Source organism: Elephas maximus, chromosome 3 (genome assembly GCF_024166365.1).
Source record: "Elephas maximus indicus isolate mEleMax1 chromosome 3, mEleMax1 primary haplotype, whole genome shotgun sequence".
NCBI classification, from domain to species: domain Eukaryota; kingdom Metazoa; phylum Chordata; class Mammalia; order Proboscidea; family Elephantidae; genus Elephas; species Elephas maximus.
The window spans coordinates 22,986,497-23,006,603 of record NC_064821.1 but is presented as its reverse complement, the minus strand read 5'-3'; the positions used below and the strand labels follow the sequence as shown (position 1 = coordinate 23,006,603).

The 20,107-nt window shown below is 40.7% G+C and overlaps 1 pseudogene; it reads left to right on the top strand.

The window, feature by feature from the left end:
* The first annotated feature begins 204 nt into the window (after positions 1-204).
* On the top strand, positions 205-1,131 carry LOC126071084 (olfactory receptor 18-like; annotated as a pseudogene).
* Positions 1,132-20,107: the final 18,976 nt, after the last annotated feature.

The window sequence follows — 20,107 nt, the reverse complement described above, 5'->3', positions numbered from 1 at the left end:
GAGAAGTACAGTGGTTGAGTTTGCTATAACTGAGTAATATGGCTGAAGGTACTGGGGTGTTAGGTCCTTAAGTGTGTACATCTATGAATTTGTGGGCTTTACTTGTGAATTCCTTGAATTCCAAATACAGACACAGTGCTGGGTGCTTCTTTACTTGTTTTAACAATCCTCTTTTCTTTTTCCAAATGCTGTCTCAGGTACATGATGCCACAGAACCTAACAAGTATCTCAAAATTTCTCCTCCTGGGCTTCTCTGAGGATCCAGAATTGCAGCCTCTCCTCTTTGGGCTGTTCCTGTCTATGTACCTGATCACTGTGACTGGGAACTTGCTCATCATCCTGGCTGTCACCTCTGACTCCCATCTCCACTTCCCCATGTTCTTCTTCCTCTCCATCCTGTCCTTGGCTGACATCGGTTTCATTTCCACCACAGTCAAAAAGATGCTAGTGAACATCCAGACACAGAGCAAATCCATCACCTATGGGGGCTGCCTGACACAAGTGTCCTTTTTTTATCTCTTTGGATCTCCTGACAGTCCGCTACTCACCACAATGGCTTATGACCGGTTTGTGGCCATCTGTCACCCACTGCACTATACAGTCATCATGAACCCCCATTTCTGTGGCTTGCTAGTTTTGATAACTTTTCTCATCAGCCTTTTAGTGTCCCAGCTGCATCTTTCAATGGTGTTACCACTTACCTTCTGCACAGATGTGGAAGTTCCTCATTTCTTCTGTGACCCTCCTCAACTCTTTAACTTTCCCTGTTCTGACACCTGCACAAATACCATATTACTGTATTGTTTTAGTGCCATCTTTCATGGTGGTCCAGTCTCAGGGATCCTTTGTTCTTACACTCAAATTTTTTCCTCTATTCAAAGAGTCTCGTCTTCAGGTGGGAAGTAGAAAGCCTTTTCCACCTGTGGCTCCCACCTGTCAGTTGTTTGTTTATTTTATGGAACAGGCCTTGGAGTGTACCTCAGTTCAGCTGTCTCATCTTCTGCCAGGAAGGATACAGGGGCCTCAGTGATGTACACCGTGATTATCCCCATGTTGAACCCCTTCATCTACAGCCTGAGGAACAGAGACATCAAGAGAGCCCTGCAGAAAATCCTCACCAGAACAACCTAATGTCAACATTTGTACCATCTCTTTTGGTATGTGTATTGGAAAATACAGCAAAACCAAACATCTACAATCAGAAATCTGGCCTTTTTGGTTACATAATTTTTTAGCTCTTGTAGGTTTTTTTTTTTTATATATAATTTTTATTGTGCTTTAAGTGAAAGTTTACAAAACAAGACAGTCTCTCACATAAAAACTTATATACACCTTGTTACATACTCCCAATTACTCACCCCCTAATGAGTCAGCAGCTCCCTCCCTCCACTCTCTTTTCATGTCCATTTTGCCAGCTTCTAACCCCCTCTACCTTCTCATCTCCCCTCCAAGCAGGAGATGTCAACATAGTCTCAAGTGTCCAGCTGATCCAAGAAGCTCACTTATCACCAGCATCCCTTTCCAACCCATTGTCTAGTCCAACCCATGTTTGACAAGTTAGTTTCAGGAATGGTCCCTGTCCTGGGCCGACAGAAGGTCTGGGGGCCGTGACCACTGGGATCCTTCTAGTTTTAGTCCGACCATTAACTCTGATCTTTTTATGAGAATTTGGGGTCTGCATCCCACTGTTCTTCTGCTCCCTCAGGGGTTCTCTGTTGTGTTCCCTGTCAGGGCAGTCATCGGTTGTAGGCAGGCACCATCTAGTTCTTCTGGTCTGAGGATGATGTAGTCTCTGGTTCATGTGTCCATTTCTGTCTCTTGGGCTGGTAATTACTTTGTGTCCTTGGTGTTCTTCATTCTCCTTTGATCCAGGTGGGTTGAGACTCATTGATGCATCTTAGATGGCCACTCGCTAGTGTTTAACACCCCAGATGACACTCTTTAAAGTGGAATGCAGAATGTTTTTTAATAGATTTTATTATGCCAATTGACTTACATGTCCACTGAAACCATGGTCCCTAAACCCCTGCCTCTGCTTCACTGACCTATGAAGCATTTGGTTTATTCAGGAAACTACTTTACTTTTGGTTTAGTCCAGTTGTGCTGACCTCCCCTGTATTGAGTGTTGTCTTTCCCTTCACCTAAAGTAGTTCTTATCTACTATCTAATTAGCAAATACACCTCTCCACCCTGTCTCTGTCCCCCATCTCGTAACAACAAAAGAATGTGTTCTTCTCAGTTTAAACTCTTTCTCAAGTTCTTGTAATAGTGGTCTTATACAATATTTGTCCTTTTGCAACTGACTAATTTTGCTCAGCATAAAGCCTTCCAGGTTCCTCCATGTTATGAAATGTTTCACAGATTCATCACTGTTCTTTATCGATGCATAGTATTCCGTTGTGTGAATATGTTGTTGTTGTTGTTGTTAGGTGCCATCAAGTCGGCTCCAACTCATAGCGACCCCATGCACAACAGAACGAAACACTGCCCGGTTCTGAGCCATCCTTATAATCATTGCTGTGCTTGTGCTCATTGTTGCAGCCACTGTGTCAATCCACCTCCTTGAGTGTCTTCCTCTTTTCCGCTGACCCGGTACTCTGCCAAGCATGATGTCCTTCGCCGGGGACTGATCCCTCCTGACAACATGTCCAAAGTATGTAAGACGCAGTCTCACCATCGGTGCCTCTAAGTAGGATTCTGGCCACACTTCTTCCAAGACAGATTTGTTCATTCTTTTGGCAGTCCACGGTATATTTGATATTCTTTGCTTACACCACAATTCAAAGGTGTCAATTCTTCTTTGGTCTTCCTTATTCATTGTCCAGCTTTCACATGCATATGAGGTGATTGAAAACACCATGGCTTTGGTCAGGCTCACCTTAGTCCTCAAGGTGAAAACTCTACATTCCAATTCCTCGATTCTGCTCCTCTGACTTCCTATTGAGTTGTCTAATTCTGTAATTTTGTAGTTAATGTTTTGAATTTCTGAATGCTGTCTCTGTATGTATTCATGCAGCTTATTAAATTTTTCACTATGTTCTTGAATAATCTTTTTGATTTCTTCAACTGCTTTATTTGTGTGTCCCTTGGCTTTTTCTGTAGATTGCCTTATTTTATTTCTGAGGTCATCCCTGATGTGTTCAAGCATTCTGTATTTCTTATATTCTACATCTGGCAATTCTACGAATGTATCTTCATCTGGGAAAGATTTTGATTCTCTGATTTGGGGGTTGTAGAAGCAATCATGGTCTGCTTCTTTATGTGATTTGATATCGACTGCTGTCTCTGAGCCATCTATAAGATATTGTAATGATTTATTTTATATTTGCTCTCTAAGTCTTATCTTCTTGTTTTGTTTTGTTTCAATACACCCAGATGGGCTAGTAGAGTGTGCTAACTTTGTTGTTGTAACCTTTGAATCACTTATGTGCTGTTACCAGCTGGTCTGAGCTGTTACTGGGTATATGAGCCTCTGAGTCCATTCACTATTCTTGAATAGAATCAGCTCAGGCGTCCAGATAGTGGGTCAATTAGTGTGTGGTGTAGGTTCTCATATATTATCTTAGAGGAGTAGTAGCAATGGTTGTATGCTCCCGTTTCTAGTAGCAGCAGGGTGTCACACTCCAAGCAGGGTAGAATGCTGACAGCCTTTCCCCAAGTGCCAGTGAGGTAGGAGTGTCTCTATTCTCTAGAGTGCTCTGGTGGATGTGCTCTGCAGCTGTATCTCAGGCACCCAATGCTTGCACCTCTACTTATTGGTAGGCATCGCTATCCTCAGACTCCTTTAACGGGTGGCTAGGTGGTGTGGGTGGAGCGTCAGCCCTCAGTTCCCTTCTGTGAATCAGTGAGGGCTCTGTTTAATAGGTATAGAGGTATCAGACCTCCAAAACTTTCATTTTCACTGCTCAGCTAAAACAATTACAGTAAGATCTCTATCAGAATTGCCTTTGCATCATAATAGCCACCTGGTTCCCTGTAGAGGTGAAAGCCAAAGACTGTAGATCTCTTATGCCTGGATGGAATTGGTTCTGTATTGTTATTCCAGTTTAGGGAAGTCAGGAAAGGATTTTTTTTTTCCCTGATTGTTAATTGGTGTTTTTCTTAGGCCAGGAGAATTGGTTAGAACAAAAAAAAAAACAGCCGAGCACTTCACTCTCTGGCCCAGGGAATTCCAATGTTAATGAAGCCAACTGGGGCAGGGAGGGGTGGGATCAGATAGATAGGAGAGAGTAGCATGGCAAAATAGACAGAGATACTTACATTGTTTGATGAGGACTGTTTTATCTGAGATTCCAGAGGGGTGTGCAGGCTGTGTGTTCTGGCTGGGTCCCCGCCGAGATTGCCCCAGAGGGTTAGGGCTGCGTCCGGTGCTTGCCTTTTCTCAGGAATCCACCATCAGCCCTGAGGCACTGTCTCCAAGGCCCAGCACCAAGGGATCAGTGCTTGGTAGCTCTCATAGGTTTTAGTCTCAAGATTTCATACCTGAAGATTCCTTTGTCACATTTTTAATGGGATAGTGGGAGTGTTCTGCAATAAGTCAGTCTTCATGATCAAATCCCATTATAGCTATGAAGCCTTCTGTAGCTTCTCATCTATGACCCAGGCTTTCTGGTAAAATGCACACATCTATTTTTATGTACTTATTATCATCATCTTTTACCATAATTCCTATCTATTACCCAGACTACTTTTGTACCTAACAGAACAGTATATGCAGGTTATGTGTGAGAATGCATGTAACTGGTTGCAAACCTTGACTTCATATTGCAATAATCTGGGAAGCTTAAAAAGTATCGATGCCTTGGACCCACCAGTACGGATTCTGATTTAATTGGATCAGTATGTGTCTCAAGCATGAAATTTTTAAAGCATCACAGGTGCTTGCTTTTAATGTTCAGCCAAGGTGACAACTACTCATCTTTTTAGACTTTTCCTTCAAAGGTTATTTTGCTGTGGGTATTTTGCACCTCCTGAGCATTTGCTGAAGATCTGAAAATGATCAGAGCTCACAAGGGGAAAGATATGAAAAAACTTGCCCTACCAACAGGCAAGTGATTTTTCTCAATATTCTTTTTTTTTATTATTATTGTGCTTTAAGTGAAAGTTTACTAATCAATTCAATCTCTCACACAAAAACTTATATACACATTGCTACATACTCCCAATTGCTCCCCCTGTAATAAGACAGCCCTCTCCCTCCCTCCACACTCTCATTTCGTGTCCAATTTGCCAGCTTCTAACCCCGTCTACCTTCTTGTCTCCCCTCCAGGCGGGAGATGTCAACATACTCTCAAGCGTCCACCTGACCCAAGAAGCTCACTCCTCTTCAGCATCCATCTCCATCCCATTGTCCAGTACAAACCCTGTCTGAAGAGTTGGCTTTGGGAATGGTACCTGCCCTGGGCCAACAGAAGTTCTGGGGGCCATGACCACTGGGGTCCTTGCAGTCTCAGTCAGACCATCAAGTCCAGTCTTATAAGAATTTGGGGTCTGCATCCCACTGCTCTCCTGCTCCCTCAGAGGTTCTCTGTTGTGTTCCCTGTCAGGGCAGTCATCAGTTGTAGCTGCGCAACATCTAGTTCTCCTGGTCTGAGGCTAATGTAGCCTTTGTTTTATGTGGTCCTTTCTGTCTCTTGGCCTCATAATTACCTTTTGTCCTTGGTGTTCTTCATTCTTCTTTGGTCCAGTTGGGTTGAGACCAATTGATGCATCTTAGATGGCCACTTGCTAACATTTAAGACCCCAGACACCACTCTTCGAAGTGAGATGCAGAATGTTTTCATAATAGATTTTATTATTACAATTGACCTAGATGTCCCCTGAAACTATGGTCCCCAAACCCCTGCCCTGCTACTCTGGCCTTCAAAGCATTCAGTTTGTTCAGGGAACTTCTTTGCTTTTGGTTTAGTCCAGTTGTGCTGACCTTGCCTGTATTCTGTGTAATCTTTCCCATCACCTAAAGTAGTTCTTAAAAAAAAAAAAATTTTTTTTTTTTTTATCTACTATCTAATTGGTAAATAACCCTCAAACACCCTCTCTCCCCTCTCTTGCAACCATCAAAAAATATTTTCTTCTCTTTTTAAACTATTTCTTGAGTCCTTATAACAGTGGTCTTATACAATGTTTGTCCTTTTGCAACTGACAAATTTCACTCAGTATAATGCCTTCCAGATTCCTCCATGTTATGTGTGAAAACACCACAATTTATTTATCCATTCATCCTTTGTTGGGCACCTTGGCTGCTTCCATCTTTTTGCTATTGTAAACAGTGCTGCAAAAACACGGGTGTGCATATATCTGTTTCTGTAAAGGCTCTTATTTCTCTCGGATATATTCTGAGGAGTGGGATTGCTGGATCATCTGGTAGTTCTATTTCTGGCTTTTTAAGGAAGCACCAAATCAATTCACTAATTCCCACCAGCAGTGTATAAGTGTTCCAATCTCTCCACAGCCTCTCCAATATTTATTATTTTGTGTTTTTTGGATAAATGCCAGCCTTGCTGGAGTGAAATGGAATCTCATCGTAGTTTTGATTTGCATTTCTCTAATGGCTAATGATTGTGAGCATTTCCTCATTTATCTGTTTGCTACCAGAGTGTCTTCTTTAGTGAAGTGTCTGTTCATATCCTTTGCCCATTTTTTAATTGGCTTATTTGTCTTTTTGCAGTTGAGTTTTTGCAGTATCATGTAGATTTTAAAGATCAGGCGCTGCTCAGAAATGTCATAGCTAAAAACTTTTTCCCAGTCTTTAGGTAGTTTTTTTACTCTTTTGGGGAAGTCTTTGGATGAGCATAAGTGTTTGATTTTTAGGAGCTCCCTGTTATCTGCTTTTTCTTCTGGATTGTTAGTAAGGTTTTGTATACTGTTTATCCCATGTATTAGGACTCCTAACGTTGTCCCTGTTTTTTCTTCAAAGATCTTTATCTTTTTTAGATTTCGTACTTACATCTTTGATCCATTTTGAGCTCGTTTTTGTGCATGGTGTGAGGTATGGGTCTTGTTTCTTTTTTTGCAGATGGATATCCAGTTATGCCAGCACCGTTTGTTAAAAAGGCTGTCTCTTCCCCATTTAACTGCCTTGGGGGCTTTACCTAATATCAGCTGCTCATATGTGGATGGATTTATATCTGGATTGTCAATTCTGTTCCATTGGTCTATGTATCTGTTGTTGTACCAGTACCAGGCTGTTTTGACTACTGTGTCAGTATAATAGGTTCCAAAATCAGGTAGAGTAAGGCCTCACATTTTGTTCTTCTTTTTCAGTAATGCTTTACTTCTCCGGGCCCTCTTCCCTTCCATATGAAGTTAGTGATTTGTTTCTCCATCTCATTAAAAAATGTCATTGGAATTTAGATTGGAATTGCCTTAAATCTATAGATGGCTTTTGGTAGAATAGACATTTTAATAATGTTAAGTTTTCCTATCCACGAGCAAGGTATGTTTTTCCACTTATGTAGATCTCTTTTGGGTTTTTGCAGAATGGTTTTGTAGTTTTCTTTGTATAAGTCTTTTACATTTCTGGTAAGATTTATTCCTAAATATTTTATCTTCTTGAGGGCTACTGTAAATGGTATTGATTTGGTGGCTCCCTCTCCAATGTTCTTTTTGTTGGTGTGGAGGAATCCAACTGATTTTTGTGTGTTTATTTTGTATCATGACACTTTGCTGAACTCCTCTATTAGTCAGTAGTTTTCTTGAAGATTCCTTAGGTTTTTCTGAGTATAAGATCACGTCTTCTGCAAATATAGATATTTTTACTTCTTCATCACCAATCTGAATGCACTTTATTTCTTTATCTAGCCTAATTACTCTGGCCAGGAACTCCTGCACAATATTGAATAAGAGCAGTGATAAAGGGCATCCCTTGTCTGGTTCCCCATCTCAGGGGGAATGGTTTCAGGCTCTCTCCATTTAGGATGATGTCGAGTATTGGCTTTGTATAAATGCACTTTTTTATGTTGAGGACTTTTCCTTCTATTCCTATTTTGCTAAGAGTTTTTATCATGAGTGCTTTTTCTGCATCAATTGATAAAATCATGTGATTCTTGTCTTTTGTTTTATTTATATGATGGATTATATTGTTTTTCTAATGTTGAACCATCACTGCATACCTGGTATGAATCCCACTTGGTTATGGTGAATTATTTTTTTGATGTGTTGTTGAATTCTATTGACTAGAATTTTGTTGAGGATTTTTGTATCTAAGTTCATGAGGGATATAGGTCTGCAATTTTCTTTTTTCGTGGTGTCTTTACCTGGTTTTGGTATCAGGGTTATGGTGGCTTCATAGAATGAATTTGGTAGTATTACATCCTTTTCTATGATCTGAAATACCTTTAGTAGTAGTGCTGTTACCTCTTCTCTGAAAGATTGGTAGAACTGTGCACTGAAGATGTGAGAGCCAGGGTTTTTTTTTTTGCTGGGAGTTTTTTGATTATCTTTTCAATCTCTTCTTTTGTTATGGGCCTATTCAGTTGTTCTACCTCTGTTTGTGTTGGTTTAGGTAGGTAGTGTGTTTCTAGGAATTCATCCCTTTCTTCTAGGTTTTCAAATTTGTTACAATTGCTCATAGCAATTTGATATGGTTGTTTTAATTTCAGTTGGGTCTGTTGTAATACCACCCATCTCATTTCTTATTCAGGTTATTTGCTTCATCTCCTGTTTTTCTTTTGTCAGTTTGGCCAATGGCTTATCAATTTTGTTGATTTTTTCAAAAAAACAGCTTTTGGTCTTGTTAATTCTTTCAATTGTTCTTCTGTTTTCTATTTCATTTAGTTTTGCTCTAATTTTTATTATTTGTTTTCTTCTGGTGCCTGAGGGTTTCTTTTGTTGCTCTCTTTCTGCTTCTTCAAGTTGTAGGGATAATTCTTTGATTTTAGCACTTTATTCTTTTGTATGTGTGCTTTATTTGATATAAATTGACCTCTGAGCACTGCTTTCACTGTGTCCCAAAGGTTTTGATAGGAAGTGTTTTCCTTCTTATTGGATTCTATGAATTTCTTTATTCCATTCTTAATGTCTTTTATAATCCAGTCTTTTTTGAGCAGAGTATTGTTCAGTTTGCAAGTGTTTGATTTCTTTTCCCTGCCTTTCCTGTTATTGATTTCTATTTTTATGGCCTTAGGGTCAGAGAAGATGCTCTATAAAATTCCAGTGTTTTGGATTCTGCTAAGGCTTGCTTTATGACCTAATATGTGGTCTATTCTAGAGAATGTTCTATGTGCATTAGAAAAGAAAGTACACTTGGTTGCTGTTGGGTGGAGTGTTCTGTATATGTCTATGAGGTCAAGATGGTTGATTGTGGCATTTAGATCTTCTGTGTCTTTATTCAGCTTCTTTCTGTATGTCCTGTCCTCCACTGAAAGTGTTGTGTTGAAGTCTCCTACTATTGTTGTGTGGCTGTCTATATCACTTTTCAATGCTGATAGAGTTTGTTTCATGTATCTTGTAGCCCTGTCATTGGGTGCATAAATATTTAATATGGTTATATCTTCTTGGTATATTGTCCCTTTGATGGTTATGTAGTGTCCTTCATTACCCTTTAAGGTGGATTTTACTTTAAAGTCTGTTTTGTCAGAAAATAATATTGCCACTCCTCCTCTTTCTTGATTGTTGTTTACCTGGTATGTTTTTTTTCCATTCTTTGAGTTTTAGTTCATTTGTGTCTCTAAATCTAAGGTGTATCCCTGGTAGGCAGCATATAGACAGATCATGTTTTTTAATACATTCTGCCACTCTCTGTCTCTTTATTGGTGCATTTAGTCCACTTATATTCAGTGTAGTTATGGATAGGTATGAATTTAGTGCTATCATTTTGATGTCTTTTTTTGTGTGTGCTGTCGACAGTTTCTTTTTCCCACTTAATTTTATGTGCTGAGTAGATTATATATTGTCCTTTCCTCATATCCATTGTTGATTTTGTTTCTGCTGAGTCTCTATTTTTTCTTGTATTTTTTTTAGTTAACTTTTATTAAGCTTGAAGTGAACATTTACAAATCCAATCAGTCTGTCACATGTAAGTTTACATACATCTTACTCCCTTCTCCCACTTGCTCTCCCCCTATTGAGTCAGCCCTTTCAGTCTCTCCTTTCGTGCCAATTTTGCCATCTTCCCTCTCTCTCTATCTTCCCATCCCCCCTCCAGTCAAGAGTTGCCAACACACTCTCCAGTGTCCACCTGATTTAATTAGCTCAACTTCATCAGCATCTCTCTCCCCCCCGCTGACCAGTCCCTTTCATGTCTGATGAGTTGTCTTCGGGGATGGTTCCTGTCCTGTGCCAACAGAAGGTCTGGGGAGCATTGCCGCCGGGATTCCTCTAGTCGCAGTCAGACCACTAAGTATGGTCTTTTTATGAGAATTTGGGGTCTGCATCCCACTGATCTCCTGCTCCCTCAGGAGTTCTCAGTTGTGCTCCCTGACAGGGCAGTCATCTATTATGGACGGGCACCAACTAGTTCTTCTGGTCTCAGGATGATGTAGGTCTCTGGTTCATGTGGCCCTTTCTGTCTCTTGGGTTCTTAGTTGTCGTGTGACCTTGGTGTTCTTCTTTTTCCTTAGCTCCAGGTGGGTTGAGACCAATTGATGCATCTTAGATGGCCACTTGTTAGCATTTAGGACCCCAGACGCCACTTTTCAAAGTGGGATGCAGAATGTTTTCATAATAGAATTATTTTGCCAATTGACTTAGAAGTCCCCTCAAACCATGTTCCCCAGACCCCCACCCCTGCTCCTCTGACCTTTGAAGCATTCATTTTATCCCGGAAACCTCTTTGTTTTTAGTCCGGTCCAATTGGGCTGACCTTCCTTGTATTGAGCGTGGTCTTTCTCTTCAACCAAAGCAGTTCTTATCTACTGATTGATCAATAAAAAACGCTCTCCCTCCCTCCCTCCCTCCCCTCTTTGTAACCACAAAAGTATGTGTTCTCAGTTTTTTCTATTTCTCAAGATCTTATAATAGTGGTCTTATACAATATTTGTCCTTTTGCCTCTGACTCATTTCGCTCAGCATAATGCCTTCCAGATTCCTCCATGTTATGAAATGTTTCAGAGATTCGTCACTGTTCTTTATCGATGCGTAGTATTCCATTGTGTGAATATACCACAATTTATTTACCCATTCATCCGTTGACGGACACCTTGGTTGCTTCCAGCTTTTTGCTATTGTAAACAGAGCTGCAATAAACATGGGTGTGCATATATCTGTTTGTGTGAAGGCTCTTGTATCTCTAGGGTATATTCCTAGGAGTGGGATTTCTGGGTTGTATGGTAGTTCTATTTCTAACTGTTTAAGATAACGCCAGATGGATTTCCAAAGTGGTTGTACCATTTTAAAATCCCACCAGCAGTGTATGAGAGTTCCAATCTCTCCACTGCCTCTCCAACATTTATTATTTTGTGTTTTTTGGATTAATGCCAGTCTAGTTGGTGTGAGATGGAATCTCATTTTAGTTTTAATTTGCATTTCTCTAATGGCTAATGATCGAGAGCATTTTCTCATGTATCTGTTGGCTGCCTGAATATCTTCTTTAGTGAAATGTGTGTTCATATCCTTTGCCCACTTCTTGATTGGGTTGTTTGTCTTTTTGTGGTTGAGTTTTGACAGAATCATGTAGATTTTAGAGATCAGGCACTGGTGTGAGATGTCATAGCTGAAAATTCTTTCCCACTCTGTAGGTGGTCTTTTTACTCTTTTGGTGAAGTCTTTAGATGAGCATAGGTGTTTGATTTTTAGGAGCTCCCAGTTATCTGGTTTCTCTTCATCATTTTTGGTAATGTTTTGTATTCTGTTTATGCCCTGTATTAGGGCTCCTAGGGTTGTCCCAATTTTTTCTTCCATGATCTTTATCGTTTTAGTCTTTATGTTTAGGTCTTTGATCCACTTGGAGTTAGTTTTTGTGCATGGTGTGAGGTATGGGTCCTGTTTCATTTTTTTGCAAATGGATATCCAGTTATGCCAGCACCATTTGTTAAAAAGACTTTCTTTTCCCCAATTAACTGGCACTGGTCCTTTGTCAAATATGAGCTGCTCATACGTGGATGGATTTATATCTGGGTTCTCAATTCTGTTCCATTGGTCTATGTGCCTGTTGTTGTACCAGTACCAGGCTGTTTTGACTACTGTAGCTGTATAATAGATTCTGAAATCAGGTAGAGTGAGGCCTCCCACTTTCTTCTTCTTTTTCAGTAATGCTTTGCTTATCCGGGGGTTCTTTCCCTTCCATATGAAATTGGTGATTTGTTTCTCTATCCCCTTAAAATATGACATTGGAATTTGGATCGGAAGTGCGTTATATGTATAGATGGCTTTTGGTAGAATAGACATTTTTACTATGTTAAGTCTTCCTATCCGTGAGCAGGGTATGTTTTTCCACTTAAGTATGTCCTTTTGAATTTCTTGTAGTAAAGCTTTGTAGTTTTCTTTGTGTAGGTCTTTTAAATCCTTGGTAAGATTTATTCCTAAGTATCTTATCTTCTTGGGGGCTACTGTGAATGGTATTGATTTGGTTATTTCCTCTTCGGTGTTCTTTTTGTTGATGTAGAGGAATCCAAGTGATTTTTGTATGTTTATTTTATAACCTGAGACTCTTCCAAACTCTTCTATTAGTTTCAGCAGTTTTCTGGAGGATTCCTTAGGGTTTTCTATGTATACGATCATGTCATGTGCAAATAGTGATAGCTTTACTTCCTCCTTGCCAATCCGGATACCCTTTATTTCTTTGTCTAGCCTAATTGCCCTGGCTAGGACTTCAAGTACAATGTTGAATAAGAGCGGTTATAAAGGGCATCCTTGTCTGGTTCCCGTTCTCAAGGGAAATGCTTTCAGGTTCTCTCCATTTAGAGTGATATTGGCTGTTGGCTTTGCATAGATGCCCTTTATTATGTTGAGCAATTTTCCTTCAATTCCTATTTTGGTAAGAGTTTTTATCATAAATGGGTGTTGGACTTTGTCAAATGCCTTTTCTGCATCAATTGATAAGATCGTGTGGTTTTTGTCTTTTGTTTTATTTATGTGATGGATTACATTAATGGTTTTTCTGATATTAAACCAGCCTTGCATACCTGGTATAAATCCCACTTGATCAGGGTGAATTATTTTTTTGATGTGTTGTTGGATTCTATTGGCTAGAATTTTGTTGAGGATTTTTGCATCTATGTTCATGAGGGATATAGGTCTATAATTTTCTTTTTTTGTAATGTCTTTACCTGGTTTTAGTATCAGGGAGATGGTGGCTTCATAGAATGAGTTGGGTAGTATTCCGTCATTTTCTATGCTTTGAAATACCTTCAGTAGTAGTGGTATTAAGTCTTCTCTGAAGGTTTGGTAGAACTCTGCAGTGAAGCCGTCCGGGCCAGGACTTTTTTTTGTTTGAAGTTTTTTGATTACCGTTTCAATCTCTTTTTTTGTTATGGGTCTATTTAGTTCTTCTACTTCTGAATGTGTTAGTTTAGGTAGGTAGTGTTTTTCCAAGAAATTATCCATTTCTTCTAGGTTTTCAAATTCGTTAGAGTACAACTTTTCATAGTTATCTGAAATGATTCTTTTAATTTCATTTGGTTCTGTTATGATGTGGTCCTTCTCGTTTCTTATTCTGGTGATTTGTTTCCTTTCCTGTATTTCTTTAGTCAGTCTAGCCAATGGTTTATCAATTTTGTTAATTTTTTCAAAGAACCAGCTTTTGGCTTTGTTAATTCTTTCAATTGTTTTTCTGTTCTCTAATTCATTTAGTTCAGCTCTAATTTTTATTATTTGTTTTCTTCTGGTGCCTGATGGATTCTTTTGTTGCTCACTTTCTATTTGTTCAAGTTGTCGGGACAGTTCTCTGATTTTGGCTCTTTCTTCTTTTTGTATGTGTGCATTTATCGATATAAATTGGCCTCTGAGCACTGCTTTTGCTGTGTCCCAGAGGTTTTGATAGGAAGTATTTTCATTTTCTTTGCATTCTATGAATTTTCTTATTCCCTCCTTGATGTCTTCTATAACCCAGTCTTTTTTCAGGAGGGTATTGTTCAGTTTCCAAGTATTTGATTTCTTTTCCCTAGGTTTTCTGTTATTGATTTCCACTTTTATGGCCTAGTGGTCTGAGAAGATGCTTTGTAATGTTTCGAGGTTCTGGATTCTGCAAAGATTTGTTTTATGACCTAATATGTGGTCTATTCTGGAGAATGTTCCATGTGCACTAGAAAAAAAAGTATATTTTGCAGCAGTTGGGTGGAGAGTTCTGTATAAGTCAATGAGCTCAAGTTGGTTGATTTTTGTAAGTAGGTCTTCCGTGTCTCTATTGAGCTTCTTACTGGATGTCCTGTCCTTCTCCGAAAGTGGTGTGTTGAAGTCTCCTACTATAAATGTGGAGGTGTCTATCTCACTTTTCAATTCTGTTAAAATTTGATTTATATATCTTGCAGACCTGTCATTGGGTGCATAAATATTTAATATGGTTATGTCTTCCTGATCAATTGTCCCTTTTATCATTATATAGTGTCCTTCTTTATCCTGTGTGGTGGATTTAAGTCTAAAGTCTATTTTGTCAGAAATTAATATTGCTACTCCTTTCTTGCTTATTGTTTGCTTGATACATTTTTTTCCATCCTTTGAGTTTTAGTTTGTTTGTGTCTCTAAGTCTAAGGTGTGTCTCTTGTAGGCAGCATATAGATGGATCGTGTTTCTTTATCCAGTCCGTGACTCTCTGTCTCTTTATTGGTGCTTTTAGTCCATTTACATTCAGCGTAATTATAGATAAATAAGTTTTTAGTGCTGTCATTTTGATGCCTTTTCATGTGTGTTGTTGGCCATTGCATTTTTCCACATGCTTTTTTGTGCTGAGACATTTTTCTTAGTAGATTGTGAGATGCTCATTTTCATAATGTTTAACTTTATGTTAGTTGAGTCGTTACGTTTTTCTGGGCTTTTTTCTTGCGTTATGGAGTTGATATTCCTTTTTCTGGTTACCTTATTATTTACCCCTATTTTTCTAAGTAAAAACCTAACTTGTATCGTTCTATATCGCCTTGTATCACTCTCCATCTGGCAGTTCAATGCCTCCTATATTTAGTCCCTCTTTTTGATTATTGTGATCTTTTACCGTTTGATTTCCATGATTCCCTGTTATGTGTATTATTTTATTTATTTATTTATTTTTTAGAATTAATCTTAATTTGTTTGTTTTTGTGATTTCCCTATTTGAGTTGATATCAGGACGTTCTGTTTTGTGACCTTGTATTGTGCTGGTACCTGATATTATTTGTCATCTGACCAATCTCCTTTAGCATTTCTTTTAGCCTTGGTTTGGTTTTCGCAAATTCTCTAAACTTGTGTTTATGTGTAAATATCTTAATTTCGCCTTCATATTTCAGAGAGAGTTTTGCTGGATATATGATCCTTGGTTGGCAGTTTTTCTCCTTCAGTGCTCTGTATACGTCGTCCCATTCCCTTCTTGCCTGCATGGTTTCTGCTGAGTAGTCTGAACTTATTCTTATTGATTCTCCCTTGAAGGAAACCTTTCTTTTCTCCCTGGCTGCTTTTAAAATTTTCTGTTTGTCTTTGGTTTTGGTGAGTTTGATGATAATATATCTTGGTGTTTTTCTTTTTGGATCAATCTTAAATGGGGTTCGATGAGCATCTTGGATAGATATCCTTTCATCTTTCATGATGTCAGGGAAGTTTCGTGTCAGGAGTTCTTCAACTATTTTCTCTGTGTTTTCTGTCCCCCCTTCCTGTTCTGGGACTCCAATCACACGCAAGTTATCCTTCTTGATAGAGTCCCACATGATTCTTAGGGTTTCTTCATTTTTTTTAATTCTTTTATCTGACTTTTTTTCAGCTATGTTGGTGTTGATTCCCTGGTCCTTCAGATGTCCCAGTCTACATTCTAATTGCTCGAGTCTGCTCCTCTGACTTCCTATTGCGTTGTCAAATTCTGTAATTTTATTGTTAATCTTTTGGATTTCTGAATGCTGTCTCTCTATGGATTCTTGCAACTTATTAATTTTTCCACTATGTTCTTGAATAATCTTTTTGAGTTCTTCAACAGTTTTATCAGTGTGTTCCTTGGCTTTTTCTGCATTTATCCTAATTTCATTTGTGATATCTTTAAGCATTCTGTAAATTAGTTTTTTATATTCTGTATCTGATAATTTCAGGATTGTATCTTCATTTGGGAAAGATTTTGATTCTTTTGTTTGGGGGGTTGGAGAAGCTGTCATGGTCTGCTTCTTTATGTGGTTTGATATGGACTGCTGTCTCCGAGCCATCACTGGGAAACTAGTTTTTCCAGAAAATGCTCTAAAAAAAAAATGCTGTCAGATCCCTATCAGAGTTCTCCATCTGGCTCAGGTTATTCGGATGTTAATGGAGCCACCTGGGGAGGGTGGGGGAGGGATCAGAGAGCTAGGAGTGTAGCACCTCAGAATATAGCCAGAGTTGTTTGTCTTACTTGGAGTGACTCTTATATCTGAGATTTCCGCGGGGCGTGTCGCCTATATGTACTGGCTGTGTGGAGATTGCCCCCGGGGTGTCTGGCCCTCTGGTGTCACAGTCAGATCCTCCGCTGTCAGCCCCACCCCCAAGGTTATGGCTCCCCTACTGGGACGGTGCACTCCCGACTCCAAAATCAGTCACTGTCTCCCGTGGACTCCCCGCCCCGCCAGCCGCTTCGCAAACCGGGTGGGCTCCCCCCTCCGGGGTCAGCTCAGGAGAGTGGAGCATCTCCCCGCGCCTGAGTCGCGACTGCACGTCCCGGCTGGGATGCCGCTCTCCCTGCTCCAAGACCAGCCACTGCCTCCCGGGGACTTCTTCCACGCCACCCGCGTGAACCGGCTGGGCCCACGTGAACCGGTTGGGACCGCCCCAGGGTCAATTCAGGGGAATGTAGCTGATCCCTGCGCTCACGCCCCGCCCGCGCCCGCCAAAATCCCGGCGGGATGGCTCCCCAGCTGGCACGCTGCTCTCCCCGCTCCAAGACCAGTCACTGCCTCCCGGGGACTTCTCCCTCCGGCGCGCCGCTCACGCGAACTGAGTGGGCGCCGCCTACACGAGCGGCTGGGCCACCCCCCCGGGGTCAATTCAGGGGAATGTAGCTGGTCCCCGCACTCGCGCCACGCCCGCTCCCCGCCAAAATCCCGGCGGGACGCCTCCCTGGCTGGGATGCTGCTCTCCCCGCTCCAAGACCTGTCACTGCCTCCCGGGGACTTCTCCCACCGGTTGCGCTGCCACGCTGCCTGCGCCAACCGGCTGGGCTCCCTCCCGGGATGAGTTCGGGGGCTAGGGCTGGGCCCCTTGTCTGTGCCATCTGCCCCCCTGGGCTCTGCCCCCAATCAGGCTCCGAAGGTCACCTGCCTGGTACGCTGGCTCCTGGCTCTGAAAACAATCGCTGTCTCCCCGTATTTGTTCATTCTCCGTCTCTAAATCTGTGTTTGTTGTTCAGAGTTCGTAGATTGTTATGTATGTAATCGATTCACTTGTTTTTCCGAGTCTTTGTTGCAAGAGGGATCCGTGTTAGCGTCCACCTAGTCTGCCATCTTGGCCCCGCCTTGTATTTTATTTTGATGAGTAGGATAGTTTGTCTCCTTTGGGGTTACCTTATTATTTACCCCTATTTTTCTAAATTTAAACCTAACTTTTATTTCTTTGTATCACCTTGTCTTCCTCTCCATATGGAAGACCTATGACTACATTTCTTATTCCCCCTTTATTGTTTTAATGTGATCTTCTTTTACATGATAACATTGCTGTTTCCCTATTTTGAGCTTTTTTTAAATCTTGATTTATTTTTGTGATTTCCCTGTCTGGGTTGACTTCGGACTGTTCTGCCCAGTGTTCTATGCTTGGGTTGATACCTGATATTATTGATTTTCTAACCAAAGAACTCCCTTTAGTATTTCTTGTAGTTTTGGTTTTGTTTTTACAAATTCCCTAAACTTATGTTTATCTGGAAATGTCCTAATTTCACCTTCATATTTGAGAGACAATTTTGCTGGATATAAGATTCTTGGCTAGCAATTTTTTTCCTCAATTTTTTGTAAAAGTCATCCCATTGCCTTCTTGCCTACATGGTTTCTGCCAAGTATTCTGAGCTTATTCTTACTGGCTCTCATTTGTAGGTGATTTTTCATTTATCCCTAGCTGCCCTTATAATTCTCTCTTTATCTTTGGTTTTGGCAAGTTTGATTATATTATGTCGTGGTGGCTTTCTTTTAAAATCTACCTCACGTGGAGTTCGATGAGCATCTTGGGTAGATGTATTCTCCTCTTTCACGATACCAGGGAAGTTTTCTGGCAGCAGATCTTCAACAATTTTCTCTGTATTTTCTGTTATCGCTCCCTGTTCTGGTACTCCAATCACTCGTAGGTTAGTTCTCTTGATATAGTCCCACATGATTCTTAAGGTTTCTTCATTTTTTAAAATTCTTTTATCTGATTTTTCTTCATATATTTTAGGGTCAAGTGATTTATCTTCAGATTCAGAAATTCTGAATTCCACTTGCTCAATTCTGCTTCTCTGACTTCCTATTGAGTTGTCTGTCTACTTTTGTAGTTTTATTGCTAACCTTCTGAATTTCTGATTGCTGTCTGTCTATGGATATTTCTAGCTTATTAAATTTTTTGTTATTTTCCTGAATAAATCTATTTCATTTCTTCTATTGCTTTATCTGTGTGTCCCTTGGCTTGTTCTGCATATTGCCTGATCTTTCTGATATCTTGAAAGGTTCTGTATATTAATCTCGTATTCTGCCTCTGGTAGTTCCAAGAAGGCACTTTCATCTAGATTTCTTGATTCTTTGTTTTGAGAGCTTGGTGAGTCGATCATGGTCTGTTTCTTTTTGTGACTTGATATTGATTGTTGTCTCCGAGCCATCTATAGATTATTGTATTAGTTTATTTTATATTTACTTACTGTGTCTTAGCTTCGTTTTGTTTTGACATGCCCAAATGGGTTGCTTGAGTGAGCTAGCTTGATTATTTTTGCCTTTGGAGCTCTGACGTCCTATCCCCAGACAACTAGAGCTGTTATCAGGTATATCAGTCTAGAAGTCCATTCAGTTTTCTTGTATGATTTCAGCTCATGTGTCCAGGTAGCTGATCATCAAGTGTGTAGTATCGGCTCTGTCCTACAGTCTTAGACGGGCAGGGATGATTGGTGTAGGTGCCATTATCTGGTTGCAGCAGGGGGTCACACTCTGAACAAGGCAGGGAGCTCAGGATCTTCCTGCATGTGTCTCTGAGGAAAACGTGTCCCTGTTCCCTAGAGGGTACAGGTGGGTGGGTTCTGCAGATGGATAATGGGCACCCAATGTTTTTGGTTGTAAGGACTGGGAGGTGCCAGTTATCCTTTTGAACCCTGTCATGGGTGGCTTGGTGGCCTGAGTGGAGCCACTAGTCCTTAGGTTGCCAATGTGGGTAGGCGAGGACCCTGTTTAATAGGCAAAACAATGTCAAATATCAAACACCCACGTCTCCACTGCACAGCTGAAATGGTTGGAGTCTGCCAACAAGGGTCTATTCTCCTGAAATATGCCAACACAGGTCCATTCAGAGGGGAAAGGTACTCAAAGTCCATGGACTGTTTATGCCTGGTCAAGAGCTGCTTCAGTCCTGAGCTCCCCCAGTTAGTGGAGCTGGCAAATTATCTTTTCCACCAACTGCAAATTTATTCCTTTTCTAAGTCCAGGGGGGTGGCTCTGGGCACTCAACTGGGCCTATCTCAGGCCCAGGAAAATCAGCTGCTAAAGCTGGCTTGGGAGCGGGGTGGGGGGAGTGATAACATATATGCACGTACTTAGTTTTTGCCAAAAACATGGTTCTTCTCTGGTTCTAAAGTTGTGAGTGGGCCATGTGGCTGGCTGCTTCTCCCTGAGGAAACCAGCAGAACGCTAGTACCAGCCCGCTGCTGCCACTCCAGGGAATGGTGTCTGAGGGCTCCCCATGATTCAGGTCCGCTAACTCCTCTCTGCTTCTGAACCATCTCTTCCTCCTCCGCCCCTCAGTTCTTTTTCTAAGCTTGCCTTTGATGTTCAGAGCTCCTAGCTTGTCATAAATATATTTGTTTCACTTGTTTTTTGTTGTGAGAGGGCTCACCGAAAGTGTCTGTCTATTCCACCATCTTGCTCTG